General features: G+C 36.7%; 1 long non-coding RNA gene across 5 annotated transcripts in view; it reads left to right on the top strand.

Annotated features, from left to right (window-relative positions):
* LOC120302874 overlaps positions 1 to 16587 on the top strand; it is a 92623-nt gene that overhangs the window by 13889 nt on the left and 62147 nt on the right. For all 5 annotated transcript variants that reach the window (XR_005555254.1, XR_005555255.1, XR_005555252.1 and 2 more), the window contains one exon: positions 3822 to 3922. This is a non-coding gene — a long non-coding RNA (uncharacterized LOC120302874). The remainder of the gene's footprint in view (positions 1 to 3821; positions 3923 to 16587) is intronic.

Genomic DNA, 16587 nt, shown 5'->3' on the forward strand with positions numbered 1-16587 from the left:
TTTCAGCCGTGAAAATTTCATGTTTTAATTTATCTTAGAAATGGAAATTGAAGGGGCCAGGTCTCTTACTTCTCAGTGTACAGAAGGGCTATTCCTTTGACACCACGGGTAGTCCTCAATTAAGAACTATTCATTCAGCAACTGTTCCAAGTTACAACAGTGCTCAATGAGGATTCTTATAGCTGGTCCTTGAAGTTGCAGCTGTTGCAGCATCCTGCAGTCATGTGATTGTCATTTGTGCCTTCGCTGCCAACTTCTGACAAGCAAAAAGTTAAGGTTGCAAAGGGTGATCATGTGATATAGCCACCTAACAACCCATGAGAGATTAGCCTAACAACCACAACTGGAACTGCCGGCACTGCAGTTGTAAGTTGGAGAAATCATGTAACAATGAGCTTCAAGATGGCATTGCTTAGCAACAGAGTTCCTAGTCTCAATTACTGTCGTTAACCAAGGACTACTTGTACAGTTAACGCTCTTCCTCTGACAAATTAATAGGAAAAAAATAGGGGAGTAAATAACAATAATTAAATACCTTATCTTCCCACATTCTTATTCCACAAGAAAATATTTCATTGGATTTTTTTTTTAAGGCCTGAGATAAAATAGCAATCTTTTCATGCTGGTCCTCAGTTTGGTATGCTTTTAGGAGCTCCGGCTTTGTAAAACCTCATTTCAGAAGTGTTTATGCTGGAAACATGCCTCTATATTATGTAGAATATCTGGGCTTGCTTGTGCCTTTCAACTGACCTGCTGAAACATTGTTTCATAAACCTCCAGACAGATTTTGGAAACCAATTCTGGTTTACTGACTAAATCTGATGCCTTTATCTTCTTCTGAATATTTGATAAATCCCAGACTGATTTTTAGACTCTGGCGCTTTGCAAACCTGATATGGCTAAGCAGTATTTGCCATCACATGGAGAGCCACAGCTGAGACATGGCGTAAATGAATATAGTAAGTTTGCTTCTGCTTCTGCTTCTGCTTCTGCTTCTACTTCTGATTCTCTCTCTCTCTCTCTCTCTCTCTCTCTCTCTCTCTCTCTCTCTCTCTCTCTCTCTCTTAGAAAATAATGTTTTATTTAAATAGCATACTTGGAAATAATCTTAGCATTTGTTAGGACTGAAATGACATAACCCGTGAGTTTGTTTTTTTCCACTTCAGTCCATATTGATAGTTTGTGCTGAACAGATTGAAGTGAAAATGCAGATAGCTCTTGAAGTCATTTCTTGTGCTATTTCAGCCGTAGCAGCATCAGAACCTGTTTAAATTGTTTCAAATATTGCCTTTTAAAATTGGATTTCAATTTTCTAGTTGGTCTGAGCACACCTGTGCACACAGCAGTACAGTTTCCCTCTCCCTCCTGGGTTTTTCTTTGAAAACTAAAGACATGTTATGGATACACACACACACACACACACACACACATACATACATATATACACATACATACATATATACGTACACACAGAGAGAGAGACATACATATCTATATTCATATTCTAGTTGTTAGACTCAAGTTAGTACCCTTGGTGCCAAAGCAGGAAGGAAAACATAGCCCAAAGTAATATATACGCAGAAATTCAGCAGAAAGGTCTAGTTACAATTTAGCATTTGCCTTCAAACACAAGAAGCTCTTATTCTTCTAAGTATTTATTAGGCCAAATTATGGTTTTTAAAATTTGATGTGGTAGTTTTCTGGAGAATTGTATTCACAGTATTTCAAAGAAGGCAGATCCTTTATCACCATCACATCTATATAATTTTAGTGAGAAATGATTTCAGCAAACTCAAATGCATACGTTTGGCTCTTTCTGTAAAGTGGCATATTATGATAATAGCCTTCAATCTTTCCAGACCTGGGATCTACCTTAGGACAGATCTGTTTGGGCTGCTACTTTTACAGGTCACTCACTACATCCTGAATGCAGGAATGATGACTGTAGCCTCAGAACAATGATAATACTGTAAGGGTGTGGTGGAGGTGGTGGCAGAAAAGAAAACCAAAAGGATCTGTTGTGATCACTTCTGGTCAGACTGCAACTGAAAAAAAACACATACCATACCTTATCTGTGCATTCTGAAAATATATATTGCATGTAAGGGTCTCTATATACATGGCTTGTGCCTCTGTACAATCTACATTAAAGATATAAAAATAAATCTCTCTGGGAAAAATTTTTGTAAGCATTACTAAAATGAATTGAAAACACAGCACTGAACAAAAACTATTCTACTCAGAATCAGCATCAAAGAGTCCGTATTTGTTTATGAAAAATGAGGAAAATATGTATTTGGAAGAGTTCTGTAAGAGCATGTACCATAGTTGAGAAAATATATATTTTTGAAAAATGTTGGATAAATTTATATATGTATTGCTTAGGAAAATTTGCAGTAAAAAGCACAAAGCATGCATATTAGATGAGCTTGCCTCCAAAGCTCCTATATATGCAAACAACAGTTGCAGATAATTTTTATGAATCCTAGGGTGAACCATTTTAGAAAAGCATCAGTTCAATGTAACAGGAACAGTGGAATGAAGCAGCTACATCTTGGCCTGATTATAAAGGTGAGCCCATGTAGTTTAGCACCCAATATCTTCTGGTATCTTTGAACCTTCTCCTTGATATGTTTCCTGCATAAGATCTCTGCAATCTAACTGAAAAACAGTTTTTTGCTGCAAAACTACAGTATCCTATGAATATAAAATATTGTTCTGTGAATTATGCTGCCTCACTGGAAATTGAGAGAGGGGGGGGGGCTACAAACTCTTTAGTTTGTAGTGGAAGTTTCATATACGTTTGGGTAACTCAATTGGCTGTTTGTTGTTTGTTTTTCACCCCATGAACTTTGTATGATGTTTTAAGGTATCTTTGTACAGAACCTGGCACAGAGGACAAAAAAAATTCTGCATTCCTCTAGGTGGCGCCATCATTGCACCATCAAGTAATTTCCTGTTTTAGTCCTTCATTAACCAGCTGTTCATGCCTGTGTGTCCTGCCACACACAGAGAAACCTTTTTATTTGGCCTTATACAGTATGCTGATCCAACCCCTCTGACTATTTTGGCCAGATGTGAAGTCTCCATCAGTCATTTCTGGTCCTGGCACTGCCTGGGTGACCATGGATGTCTCTTGGCTGGGATAGAATCCAGTAATTTGGCCTTGAATGTTGAGTTTAGTTACTGAGTACAGTCTGATTTTATCTTTTAATTTAAGAGTCAGCTCTGGAATGAGTTACCTCGAGGTCAATTATTCCATGAATAATCACATCAACCTCATCTGTTCCATGCTTGGGGTTTTTTTAAAAAGTTTTTTTTTTTTAAACTGCAATTGTACACCCAGTTTCCTGAGAGCAAGATGCACTGATCTCAGTAAGGCTTACTTCTGATGAGACATGTGTAAGATTATATTGTTAGTCTGATGCTCTTCTTTCCCTTTTCACATATTTTAATAATAGTGTTTAAAAAAATAGAAAAATGCTTTCACATTATCTGAAAATACACAACACATAGGGTAAGATATATGTATTATGGTCCCAAACTGTAAAAAAAGATATATTTTTATTTTCTGTTAGAATCAATAGAATTTCAGTTTTGGCTGGAGACAAAAGCTTTATGCAAGTGATTAAGTTGCACACTTGATCTATTGTGACTAATATGCACAGGCCACTCCTATAATATTACATCCTCATATGCGTGCTATTTATTTATTTGTATCCACTTGTATACTTCTTATCTTTGTAATCTCACATGTTCACTGCAAAAGCTTGCAAGTATTTGTGAGGGAGTTCAGCTATGTATGTTTACAATTCCCGCAGACAATCCTGCTCAACTTCAGAGGCTTTGGGACATGTTGGAACATAGAACGAGGCTTGGCTTCCACACCACATCTCCAATACAGTTCTAACCCCTAGAATGGGTAAGCTGAAATCTATCTTTTTATTCAAAAGAAAAAAAAAACCTGACAACAATTTTTTAAAAAAAGCTTTTGAAATTGATTTGTATATATTCATCTCACTTTTTAGTTGTTAAAACGGTTCCAGAGGTTTCATTATTTTTTTCAAAGAAAAAAACAGCAAGCTACTATCTCCATTTTGAAGTATAATTTCTCCTCTGTCTTAATTATCTCTTAACTTTCTTTGAATCACTTTTTTAAGACTAGAATTCAAGTGGACAATAATCTAATATAATGACTGAAAATAGTGTTCCTTTTACAAGGAAGAAAGAAGGGTCTAAACTAACCCCTCTGCCTCAATTAAAATCTGTGGAAATCCAAATATGAGATACAGACAGTAATTTTCTTAAAATTTGTCATGACTCATAATTTATTCTTAAAGATATTGAATAACATTTTTCTGTGGCAGGATGAGATAAGAAGCTTTACATGAAAACTTGTAATAACCACTTTCTCAATAACTTGATTTGTGAGTGAGATGGGCAGTTTCTAAATTTGATATATAAATAAAATAAAATGTGTGTTGATAACTAAGCATGATTGCTTCTCCTTCTCTTGTGTATTTTTCCATACATTTTATATTTGATGCATGAAGAAAAAAATACAGTTATTGGTATTAGCTATCAATTGGATCCCAATGTAACCAAAATATTGAAAGAAACTTTGTACAACTGTTGGCAAGGAAAGATGATATATGGGAAGGCAATAATAATATTGATTAATGTGTGAATCTTTCTGTTGTTGACTGTGATAACTACAAATTCTGTACCCTGGGCTGACTAGCTGATAAATACAACAATATTAATAATTCATAATCTGATCACACCTACTTACATGTACAGTTGTATATAATATTATTTGTGAGGAAAATAGATATCATATTCATGATAGTAAGTGAACACGACGGTTTGGGCATCGGAAGGAATAAATCCTTAATAAATACAAATAGGAGATTGAAATACATGCTCAGCAGAATCATATGTTACAGTTTTTGTTGGATTCTTTCACTCCTGATTCTGTGGCTAGGTGCATTAAATCACACTAAGCAATAATTTGCTTTAATCCCAGATCAGCCACAATGCCTGGGTTCACTCATGGATTCAACAATAATCCATGGTTCACAAACCATGCTTTTCTGGCTTTATATGAAAGAGTAAGCCCAAACCTATATAACCATAATTTGGTTTTATGCTATGGATAGATCGGCTTTTACATGTGAGACAACAACCTTGGAATGTTTTCTTTAGGAATAAGGAAATCTTGAGCTGAGTCTTATTTACTAGCTGCCTTCCAATTTAATGGTCTAACTGAATTATTTTGTCTTCATGGGCAAAAGTAAGAGTCTGCTGTCTTTAGTGTGATTATTTATTTATTTATTGTATGAAGAATATGAAGGAAGGGAGGGAGGGAGGGAGGGAGGAAGGAAGGAAGGAAGGAAGGAAGTTTAAAAAATATACGCTACACTTGGTAGCATTTTGGTCAACAGAAAATTGGCAACTGCTTTCTCTCCAATGTGGTGGAATATTCTGCATGCAGTTCCCAGAATGTGACCCTGGTACCTCTGATTATGTCTGGAGAAGACTTATCAGAATTAACTCATTGATGGAAAGGTTTTGATAAGACATTTACAGCACCATACTGAAGTCCAAAGACTCTATAATGTTCCTAACAATCTTGGTTGTGTGTTAATAAGTTTCCTGGAATAGGCTCTTGGTTCTTAGCTATAAAATTTATATGACCCTACAATTCTTCATCATTTTGACTACATAATAAAGTTGGTGTCTCTGTAACATCAGGAACAAAATAGACCATATTAGTCTTGTGAAAAACATTCAGTTTGAAACACTTAATATTTCCAAAAAAAATAAAATAAAAATAAAACTCCATTGTCCTTTTCACAGAAACATCAAACCATATGAGTATAGCAAATGTTGTGAATATATTTTCCCTAGAAATATTACATTTTTCCTTATTTTTTTAAACACTCTACTGCAGATATTTAGTTTAACGGTTGCATGTCCTACCTTGTTTTTCATTCCTGTTTACTCATTTCCTCTAAGGTGGGAAAAAACAAACTTTTCCAGGTGGAGTCTGGGGATAGATATTTATGGAAATAATCTTTAATACATTTTCCAGAATTTCTTTTTGCTGTGCTCAGCAAGAATTAAGCTTCTCCCAAAACAGGACCATCTGAAAAGCTATTTTGTTCCCTTTCAGATTGCAACGTCAGTTCATTCATGCTTTCAGACAAATAGACTATTTGGCTTAGACTAGGCAGAGATCAAAGGCAACTGGGCTGGTAAGTCTTGCTGGCTTCTGACAGCTTTGGGCCCTTTGATCAGACACCTATCAGTTCCAGAGGCATCTTTTCCCCACATACACACCCTACACACTTAAAAAAAAATTGTCTGAGGCAGGAAATGATTGAGCTGATAGCAGGTTTCTGGGCCATAATTCATGCCACTATGCTTGACAGCAGATGAAAGGATCACTACTTATTTACCAGTAATAACTGACTAGTCTCTGCCTTCATTATCATAACAAATTATATGGTAAGTCTCTCTCTTCCTTATCTGTGATTTGTAGAATGTAGATGCAGATGACAAGCTAGCTGGCATGTTACTTATTTATAGGCATAGATTATATAGGTACAGGAGGTTTTTAAAGGACTGTGCTTTCAGGTAAATTTATAATAAGAGTACAAATATTCCCAAATGAGAAGTTTTCCATTATCCTTGGGCTTGAAAACATCTAAGATTTTCCAATCTTAATACAAAAAACCTTAAAGACTATTTCAAGGTATAAATTATTACAGCAGTACTGTTACAATAGCTTACCAGACCAGAAAGATATATTTGCCTTGAAATTAATATTAGTATTGAACAAAATCCCAGAATCATAACTTAGGATGAGAAAGGAAAATAAGTTTTAAAGTAGCACCACTTATTTTCAAGCACCCTCTAGATCCTTCGGTATAAGAGAGAGAAATCTCTGTCTCCTTTTTGGGAGATAGAAGGAAGTGAATAAGGCTCTATCAATTTCAGGCATTTTATCAAATGGATAGGAAACCCTACTTGCAATACACAGAGTCACAATACATTGATAAATGTGTCATTTTCATGAAATAGAAATATTGTCCATTTATTTATGTTTAAAGTAGATACCTAACATTAAACATTACATTAAATAATGTAACATTTAAAATAAGATTGTGGTGTATCTCTCATTTCTAATCAGAAAAGATTAAATGCACACAGAGTTTTTGACTTTGGGGTATAAAGCTGTTGAAAAACTTGGTGTGGCTTCTGTGAGAGTCTTCTGAAATCTTTTGAATCATGGCTGGCTGAGGAATTCTGGGAGTTGAAGTCTACACTTCTTTAAATTGCCATGGTTGAGAAATACTGTCCTAGAGGATTGAGCCAGTATTTGAAATACATTTTGGAAGACAGCTTAATAGAAAGTTCAAAGACATCTCTATTTCATTAAATGTTTTGGGTGGTGAAATACTTACACATCTTCTGTGAATGCCTACAATGAAACTTAATTCATAATTTTATGGTCTTGATGCAGGCCTGCAACAGGATTTTCCATATCACTTGCAAGTAAATGAAGGAAAACTGGGACTTGTTTAATGGAACAGGGCACCTTAATTCTCTATATCTGAGTTTTAATAACCCCTAATTATATCAGAAACAGTGTGCACATGATCCTTCTGCTCACCAGGTGTTATATAAGGTATGACCAGGTGTGTTTGTTTTGTGTGTGTATAGACAGTTGAAGGCACAGATCATCTGGTTTATGGTCCTTTTTAAATCTGTGCATATGTGTGCATGCCCAGAATACACTTCCTTGGAGAACCTGGCATCTTGACTTGATAAGACAGGTAGATTTAATTCCAAGCAGAGTATTGTTTGTTGCCAACTCCAATACGGAACAGGACAATTAAAGGCACAGAAGTCTGTCCTCTGTTGAGTCTGGTAACTCTACCTCTTCCCAATAATTGCTGTCAGGTATTTATGTATAATTTATTGGTCCCTTGGAGAGAACATCCTGGTAAACAGACCTGGAACTGATTGATTAATTCTTTCAGATAAGTGTCAAGATTGATTAACTAATTCCATAATAATTTATTCCCCTATGAATAAAAGATGGACTGAGAGACAAGAGGTATAACAGCTGGGTATAAGTGATTATGGCAACAGCCGCGTCTGCAATAACAAAAGCTATAGTTCATCCTTACATCATTATGGTATGTAACATAAGTTCAAGCTTACAAACAAGAAATTAGTGAGTTGTACTAACATAGCATTTCAGTGTCTTCTGAGAATGAAGATCAATTCAGATTAATCTCATTTTGGTTGATATTACTTTACATGATATATTTTAATTTCTAGATTAGGGCACCTTGAGTCTTTATAAATATGGACAATCACTGGACAGTGGGAAAGAGATACAAAATAGTCTACTGCTATCTACTGGTCATCTTGATTTTTCTACCCTCCATCTGGTATTCCTATTGTTCTACAAGTGATGATCTAACAAATACTTTTTGGGGATGGAAAAATACTGATTTTTTTTAGGCAAATGCTAGGGGACTCTATAATATTTCTCTACTTGTACCACAATGAGTTCCATTTTTACTGAAAATAAATCTGTGATTATTGAACCTAAAGAATGCTCCTGCAATCTTTATTATTTTGAATCTGAGTCAATAATTGTTTTTCCATCAAATTTAGCTTTTTTTTTTTTTTTACTAAAAATTTGCATTCCAATATACGTACTATCAGGACACAAAAATTCAGACATAAAATCTTTCACCCTTGTGCAGTCATGGAGAAAGTGGGTAAATATACCTGCAATTATGTCTACAGCACTTCAGATTTATGTCCCAAGAAGCAGATTCACCTTGATGACTCTGCTTTGTCCCAGCCTTTAGAACTCATACAACGACTGAGCAAAGATGATTTAGCTGCATCACTGAACTAAACTACATTATTGATCTTTTCAAAATCTTTGGTAACCAGAGGGCTCACAATGAAAACCTAGCTTTAATGGACTCTGCACAGCCATGCAAGAAAGTAGACATATTCTAGCAATAATCATGATTCACCTTTTGGTTTGGATTGTTTTCTTTGCTGCATTTTCATATAAATGTAAACTAATATAAAAAATAATTGCATATATGCAAAGAAACCGGCACAGAGTAGCTGCTGTGAGCCCATTTTTTTCCAGGAAAGTAAGGCAACCTAACTTAATAGCAGGAACAAAATATAACATGGAAGGCATGTGGTTAAGTATTGTCCAGATATTTGCTATTCCAAAATATTGCAAATAAAGTCCGTGTTTTGACAAAACCTTATTCATCTATGGTTCAATGATATTTTACAGAGTTATTTTTTATAAGATCACAATATTTTAAATTATATTTTTCTGTTGAGAGATCTAAACATCAAATGTATTTGGCCACTTGCATAATCTGGTGGCTATAAATATACAATGTTTCAAGTTTAGCCTTTTCAAACTTATCTTTAGGATTCTTCTTCTTGTTGTGCTATATCCATTATCGGATGTTGGCGATCCTGTTTTTATCAGTAGCCGCACGAAAAAGTGCTGCTGAGTTTTGTCCAAACCAGTCCCTTAGATATCTTTACGATTACATGCCAATATTATTTTAGGTTGTTGGTTAAATTCAGGAGGTTGGTTCCAAAATTCTGTTAGGAGACAAGCAATTAAAATATGCAAGAAATACATTACTTCCATACTGGAAAACCTTATATTATAAATGTAGCTTTATTTATAAGCATTCAAATATTCAGTACAAATCTCAACAAGGTTCTTCTTTCAGATAAATTAATACTAGTAGATAGAGCAATTCTCAGTGGAGCTAAGAAAGTGAGAACTCATATCCTATTACATGTCAAGAAAGAAGTGTGAATGGATGACTTATAGTATTTTATTCTTATACTTTTCCATCTCACTGAAAGCAGAGGGGGGAATTGGCTATGCTAGCTGGTATAACTGATGTGCCTGAATTTGGGTCTGGAAGATCAGGTCTATTCTCTATCTGAATTTTGGAATTGCCTGTTCTGCGAATTTATCCAACCATTTCCATAATAACACTAGCAGTGAAAGAATTTTGCCAGGCAAAACTCTTGAGAGCCAGTGCTAAATCTAATCCATTCACCAGACAATCAATTCCTATTTATTCTTTTGAACATCTTCCCTGGTGCTTGTCTGCTTTTCCATAAAACCACTCTCTCAAGTCTAACAAAGCATGAATCTGCCTTCCTGGTTTTGCTAATCCAGTCTCCCACTTTAGGAATGATCCTTCAGTTTGTAATTTGTTTTAAGTCTCTATATCTGAGATATTTTCCTCCCAATTACCATTTCAACACTTTCAAAAGTCTCTGGTACCAGACTGGGAAGATTAAAGCAATAAGATCTTCAAAACTGACCACTCAGATTCTTTTGCAGTTACTTAGGTATAACCCATTGTCAAGAACCAATTTCTTCCCATTTTGATATTTTCCCAGTACAACAAGGTGATTTATAATTGTGCAGGTTTTTTCCAGGAGCAAGATCTCTCCTTTCCCAATAAAGGTACACATTTCTATGAGCCATTTAGTTCTCAGTCAAACATTGGGAAAAGATTATTCAATCCTGCCTTTATTTTGCAAGATGCACTTCTAGCACTGTCATTCAGTGTGCAATACTCGCAACCAGTTTCTTAGATACTTTCTTCCCTGCTTAAGTGCCCATCGAGAAAAATATTTGAGCAGGATTCTAGCCAAAGCATGCTCTTTACCTCTAAGTCCTGGAGTTCTCCTCAACCCTCAGTGGCAAGGTCAGGTAGCCAAACTTTATCGGACAACTGCAAGCATATACTGTGTTTTCCCGAAAATAAGACACAACCAGAAAATAAGCCCTAGCCTGTTTATTTTAGCATGCTCCTAATATAAGTCCTATCCCCAAAATAAGCCTGGGGGTGGGTGGGCATGGCCAGCACAGTAGGCAGTGAGCAAGTGGGAGCTGACAATATCCGGCAGCAGCCACAGCCCATGCAGCACAGGTAAATCCGAGCTCTGTGACCACCAGGCCAGAGGCATGGTGTGTGTGTGTCAGGCAGGTGATCCAGACGTGCTGCGTGGCTGCCTGGCTTGTGGGAGGCTTGCGTGGTGGCTCTGGCGGCAGGTGGAGGCAGAGGGATGGGGGGGGGGAGGCAGGCGATCCCGATACACCACCATTTCGTCCCACTGCCAGGGTGATCACCCTGATATTGGTATTCCCCGAAAATAAGCCCTATGGCGTCTTTTGGAGCCAATAAATAAATAAATAAATAAATAAAAGACTGGGTCTTATTTTGGGGCAAACACAGTAAAAGGACCAGAGAGAGCAAATCCCTCCTGCCATTTTCATTTGTTCCAGCTGATGATGGAGCAAGCTGCATCCTCTGATATTTCTTTCCCATAACAAGGTTCAGACTTTGCCTCACCTCTCCTCTGGTAGATCAAGCTCGACAAACAAAGTTACAGTACTTGTTTTTTTTTTTTTTTTTTTAGCTCTCAAAAGTAGGCCTGGAGTATCAGCATCATCCAGCTCCTCTGCATATCCTTGTTGTATCTTTGATCCTGGATGGTCAATAATAAAAAGACTTCTAAAAACATAGCAGGATTGTTCCCTTGTTCAGAATACCCAAAATGACATGAAAGTATGTGCAAAATTTCGGTCTCTCTACGACTCACTATATCAAGATAATGGGGATAAGATGACGATGATGACAACGATGACAACAATAATCATAATAATGAGGAAGAAATAGATGTCCAAAAATTTGGCAAGGTTTTGTGTAATGATTCCAGCTTAAAGTTGGTTCCAAATGCATTTGCCAGTAAAAGATTTTGCAAATATTACATTACAATTAGCATTGTTGGGGAAAATAGCTTATGTCTTAGCTGTAAGGCCAGGTCATTCACTGATGTCTCTTGCTATAAACTCTGTTGTCAAAGAGCAGAAATACAATTAAACTTTGAAATGATAGTTTCAGAGATCAGAATGGTTTGCGCACTGAGGCAAGAAAACTCCCTGGACCAGATTAAACAGCCATTTTCTTTTCTTTTTTTGCATTCAGCAGTGTCTTTTGCCTTCAAGCCATCTCCAACAATAATTACAATTATATAAACAATGTCGAACCTTTTCCATCTTTAACACATTCTAGACAATTAAACAGAAATAGTATAAGCAAGAATAATGACAAATAACAGTATTAGGAGGAACCATCAGAAGATAATAATACAATGGCAGATAAAAAAAATTGAATGGTAGAAAAACTGCACAAAGCAATAGGTACAAAGATCAAATAAGCAAGCAATCACGAAAATAAAGTAAGACTTGCTATTCATTAAAAACTTAGACAAATGATAGGATCTTCACCTGGCACTTATTATTAATGTGGTTCATTTTATCCTTTGGCACTGGGTAAGATACCATTGTGGTCACTGAAATAATTAGGGTTGCTACAGAACCTGGAAAAACATGAAATTTAATAGTGAACTTTAGAAACCAGTTAATTCAAGCTTCCTAAAATACTTTGTGCAGTAGGGCACAAAGAAAAATGACCTACAAGTCAGGAAAAAGGGCAGAAACACAATAAGAAAGTGAATAAAAGGTAGTGATGATGTTCCACGATGAAGCTAAGAATATATCCTAGTCAGTAAATTGTAATTGGACACAAGTTGATACCTATTCACTTTAAGATTTATTCTCAAAATTCACAGCTCCATCGTGATGGGACATTCTCATGCCGCAACAGAGGTGCTGAAAAGTGATACACAAGAAATAAGTTCGTTTTTACCTATTTTAATTAAATCAAAATCAAAAATAGCCATTATTGTATTAATACGTTCAAAATATTGTTTATGACGATTAAGCTATGCATTGAATGGGATCAGAAAGCCACGTCTCTCTTCAGGAGGCCAGCTGGGTGGCCTTATCTATGTAAAGATACCCCTATTTCCCGAAATTCATTAAATTTATGCAGTCATTCTTTAATGCTGAAATACTGCTTGCTCTCTATTTTCCAAGAAGTTCTGTTCCAAGAAATAGATGTATACTTCTCTGATTATCTCCTTTGTTTCTCACCCCATCAAAACTCCTGTGGTTAGGGGTGAGCATTTTAAAAAGTTACGGTATTGTTACTTTCTTTTGCCTTTGTCTGGATCGTTTTCCTGCTTGCCTGCCTGCCTGCTTGCCCCGGTAAATCCAATGTGATGCTGTCATATCCCATGCTTTCTCATCTGGAAAGAAAAATCTTGAAAAGGAGAATACCTGTGGCTAATGGCTTTGTCTCCGAGCTCAGTAAGGGAATAACTATCACTGGCCAGCTACAGTGGTCTTTCAAACCTATTCAGCTGTTCTGAGCCAGAATATATTTTTTTGCCCCTTCCTTCTCTCCCTCCCTCTGTTCTTGCTTTTTTTATTTAAGAGAAAGAAGACAGCCTCTGAATGGTGCCCTACAGGAAGGAAAGACAAGCTCTTTGAGATAATTGTACAAAAGCCATTTTGAGGGTATTGCTTTGGTGTGAAAAGCTGTACATTTCTGCCATGTAATTTTGAACATAATTTCTGGCTGCAATTGGGTCCCATTTATGCAATGATTAGCAGGAAATTCACACATTCTGAATTTCTATTATATTACAATTCATCCAGGCCACAAAAGATGTCTTAACTGCAGCTTGGGATTGGTTATAAATGTATCATAAAATGTGTGTTAATATATGTGACAAATCCTAGCTACAGATGATTCACATAAGCAGTACTGTGTGTGTCTTTGAAAAGATAAGACAAAAACCAGACATTTCAGGCAAATAACTTGTTTCCTTGCATTTTTAGTTTATTTCACATTTTCTAAAAAAAAAACAAAAACCCTGCAAAATGTTTTGTTTTATAACTAGACATATAAAAGCATTATTTATTTAATTTATTAGTCATATTTATATGGCCAAGCATCTCGCACAAAGTGACTCTGGGCAACATACAAAAACTGAATGAAAAAATAATTATAAAAGAATAAAAAGTGATTATTAAAAGAAGAACTACGTCAAAAAAATTAAACTATACAAACGCCAGGGAGAGAGGAAGAATATCAATCACAGTTGAGCTTCTAGGAATGTCTCCAGTTCCCAAAGATTCCAAGGCCTTATGATATATCCTGGTGTTGAGGGACTTTCTTAAACAATAGCAGAGAAGGAACAAGCCTAACTTCAGAGGGGAGAAGGTTGGGCACCATGACAGAGGAGTCCTGCCTCTTGGGTCCCACAAAATGCAAATCCTTGGTTGATAAAATTCATAACATGCCTCCCTTGACAGATCTATTGGGATGGGCTGATATAATTGGGGAGAGCTTTAAAAATCAAACTACCAGCAGCTTGAACTGGATCTTGAAGCAAACTGGCAACCAATGTAGCTTACAGAGCAGAGGTGTAATATGTATTTTTCTAGGAGCACACAACTGCTCATGCTGCTTTATCCTGCATCTATTCAAGATTCTGGATACTCTTCAAGGGCAGCCCCATGTAGAGTGCATTACAATACTCCAATCTGGAGATGACCAGAGCATAAATGACTGTGAGCAGAACTTCTCAATTCAGGAAGGAGCTGTCCTAGCTACAACTGCCACTTGCTCTTCTAGCAGGAGTTGTGAGTCTAGGAAGCCCTCCATATTGCACACTTGGTCTGACTGTAGCAATGGTACTTCATCCAGCACCCCAGATGGCATAGTGCTGGAAATGGTAGGACCCATTTAAAGCCACTCAGTCTTGCCAGTCTTGAACCCTATTGCGCCTCATCCAGACTTTTCCACTCTCCAGGCATTCCATTCACAGCATTGCTTCATTTGCTAGGGGCAGAGATATACAGTTGGTGTCATCAATGTATTGATGATACCCTTTCCTAGGGTGATGAATGTGCTCTCCCAATGGCTTTAGGTAGACATGAAACAGGAGAATTAAGAGTATGAACTTTGTGGCACCACATAGTAGGAAGTCAAGGGCATAGTCTTCCCTTCCAAATCGCCACTGACTGGAACTGACCCCAGGGAAAGTGGACAAACTAGTACAACAGTGCTAGTGGATGGATAGCATGGTCAATGGTATTGAGTAACTGATGCACAATGTCATCTCACCCATGCCATAGATCTTCGAAAAATACAATCAATGCTGTTTCTGTCCCATACCTGGGTGTAAACCATGACTGAAAAGGTTCCAGATAAACTACTTCATTCAAGGCCCTCTGAATCAGTTGAACAAACACCTTCTCAACTATCTTATCTGAAACGGGGAGGTTAGATATTGGATGAAAATTTTCCAGTATGGTGGCATCCAGTGGTGGCTTCTTGAAGAGGGGGCAAAACTAGTCCTCTTTAAGAGATAAAGAAACAACCTCTTCACTCAAAGAATTAACCACCACTTGAAGCCACTCGCATGACATCCCCTGGGGCTTTTCAGACCTAGAGAGCAGGTAGCTGAGGTCACAGTTCAAAATTGTGTTTGATGTTGATTCTTTATATTAGTTACCACCTTCCCTTAGGAGCTTTCTCCATCTAGGCCTTGTGAAATGGAGGACTGGATATTTATTTTTCATCCCAACTTTATTATTTTTTCTATATACAACTCAAGGAGGTGAACATATCTAATACTCCTTTCTCCTTCTATTTTTTCCCATAACACAGGTAAAAATTACAGATACAAATTGGAGGATATTTGGCTTGGAATTACTTGCTCTCTACTAGAAATAATGTTCTTCCATCCAAATTCCCAATCCTGTGCTGGCTTCTCTGTTTGTCAATGCTTCGGCTACTCTATGACCAGGAACTCTCCTCTCCTGATAAAATTGCTAAAGGGAAAGTGATGAAAAAAAAAAAATCTCCTGTCAGGCTAATCAAACTCTCTGAGCTCACAAGCCTCATTAAAACAGAGTAAACGGCTTTGGGAGGAAAGTTCCTGACTCTGTCAAGTATAGCCTCTGTTCCTAAAGCCTGGAAGGAATTTGTGTAATAAGCTTAATAGCGTTTCCATGGGAAGAAAAGTCATATGGCTAGTTTCTAATTGTCCCCCAGGAATCATCTAATTTAGAACTCTGCTTATGAAATAAATAAAAAAATGACCATATTCCCTGGTTTACAGCCCACTGATTGGTATTTTGCCATTGGGAATTAAGAGACTGATTTTTCCATTCTTGGGGTGGCATGTTGTGACCAAGACCATTAATGATGAAGCAGTTCATTTTATGTACAACAAACTGAAATGGGCAGGCCTCACTTCTAATGCTACTTCTCATTTTATTGCTAAGAAAAGTCACACTCTACCACTCAAATTACTTGTGTTTATCTAACTAGGGACTATATTGGCAAGGATAAAACTGGCTATTTTAGACCTACTGAAAAACTCGAGTAACATCAGATTAGCTCAGCGACTTCTTCCTGCTTTTGAGAATATCCTTCATTTCAGCAGCAGTTTTGCCATGGAACATAAACCTCAGTTCTTTATTTCTAAGTAGAAATTAAATTAAAGCAACTTTCTGAGGAACTGAGCTTGTTGCAGGAAGCTAGCCAAGAACCATCTGGTAAGTGAAAT

The sequence above is a fragment of the Crotalus tigris genome, unplaced genomic scaffold (genome assembly GCF_016545835.1).
Source record: "Crotalus tigris isolate CLP2741 ecotype Arizona unplaced genomic scaffold, ASM1654583v1 scf7180000024439.5362192, whole genome shotgun sequence".
Taxonomy (NCBI): Eukaryota; Metazoa; Chordata; class Lepidosauria; order Squamata; family Viperidae; genus Crotalus; species Crotalus tigris.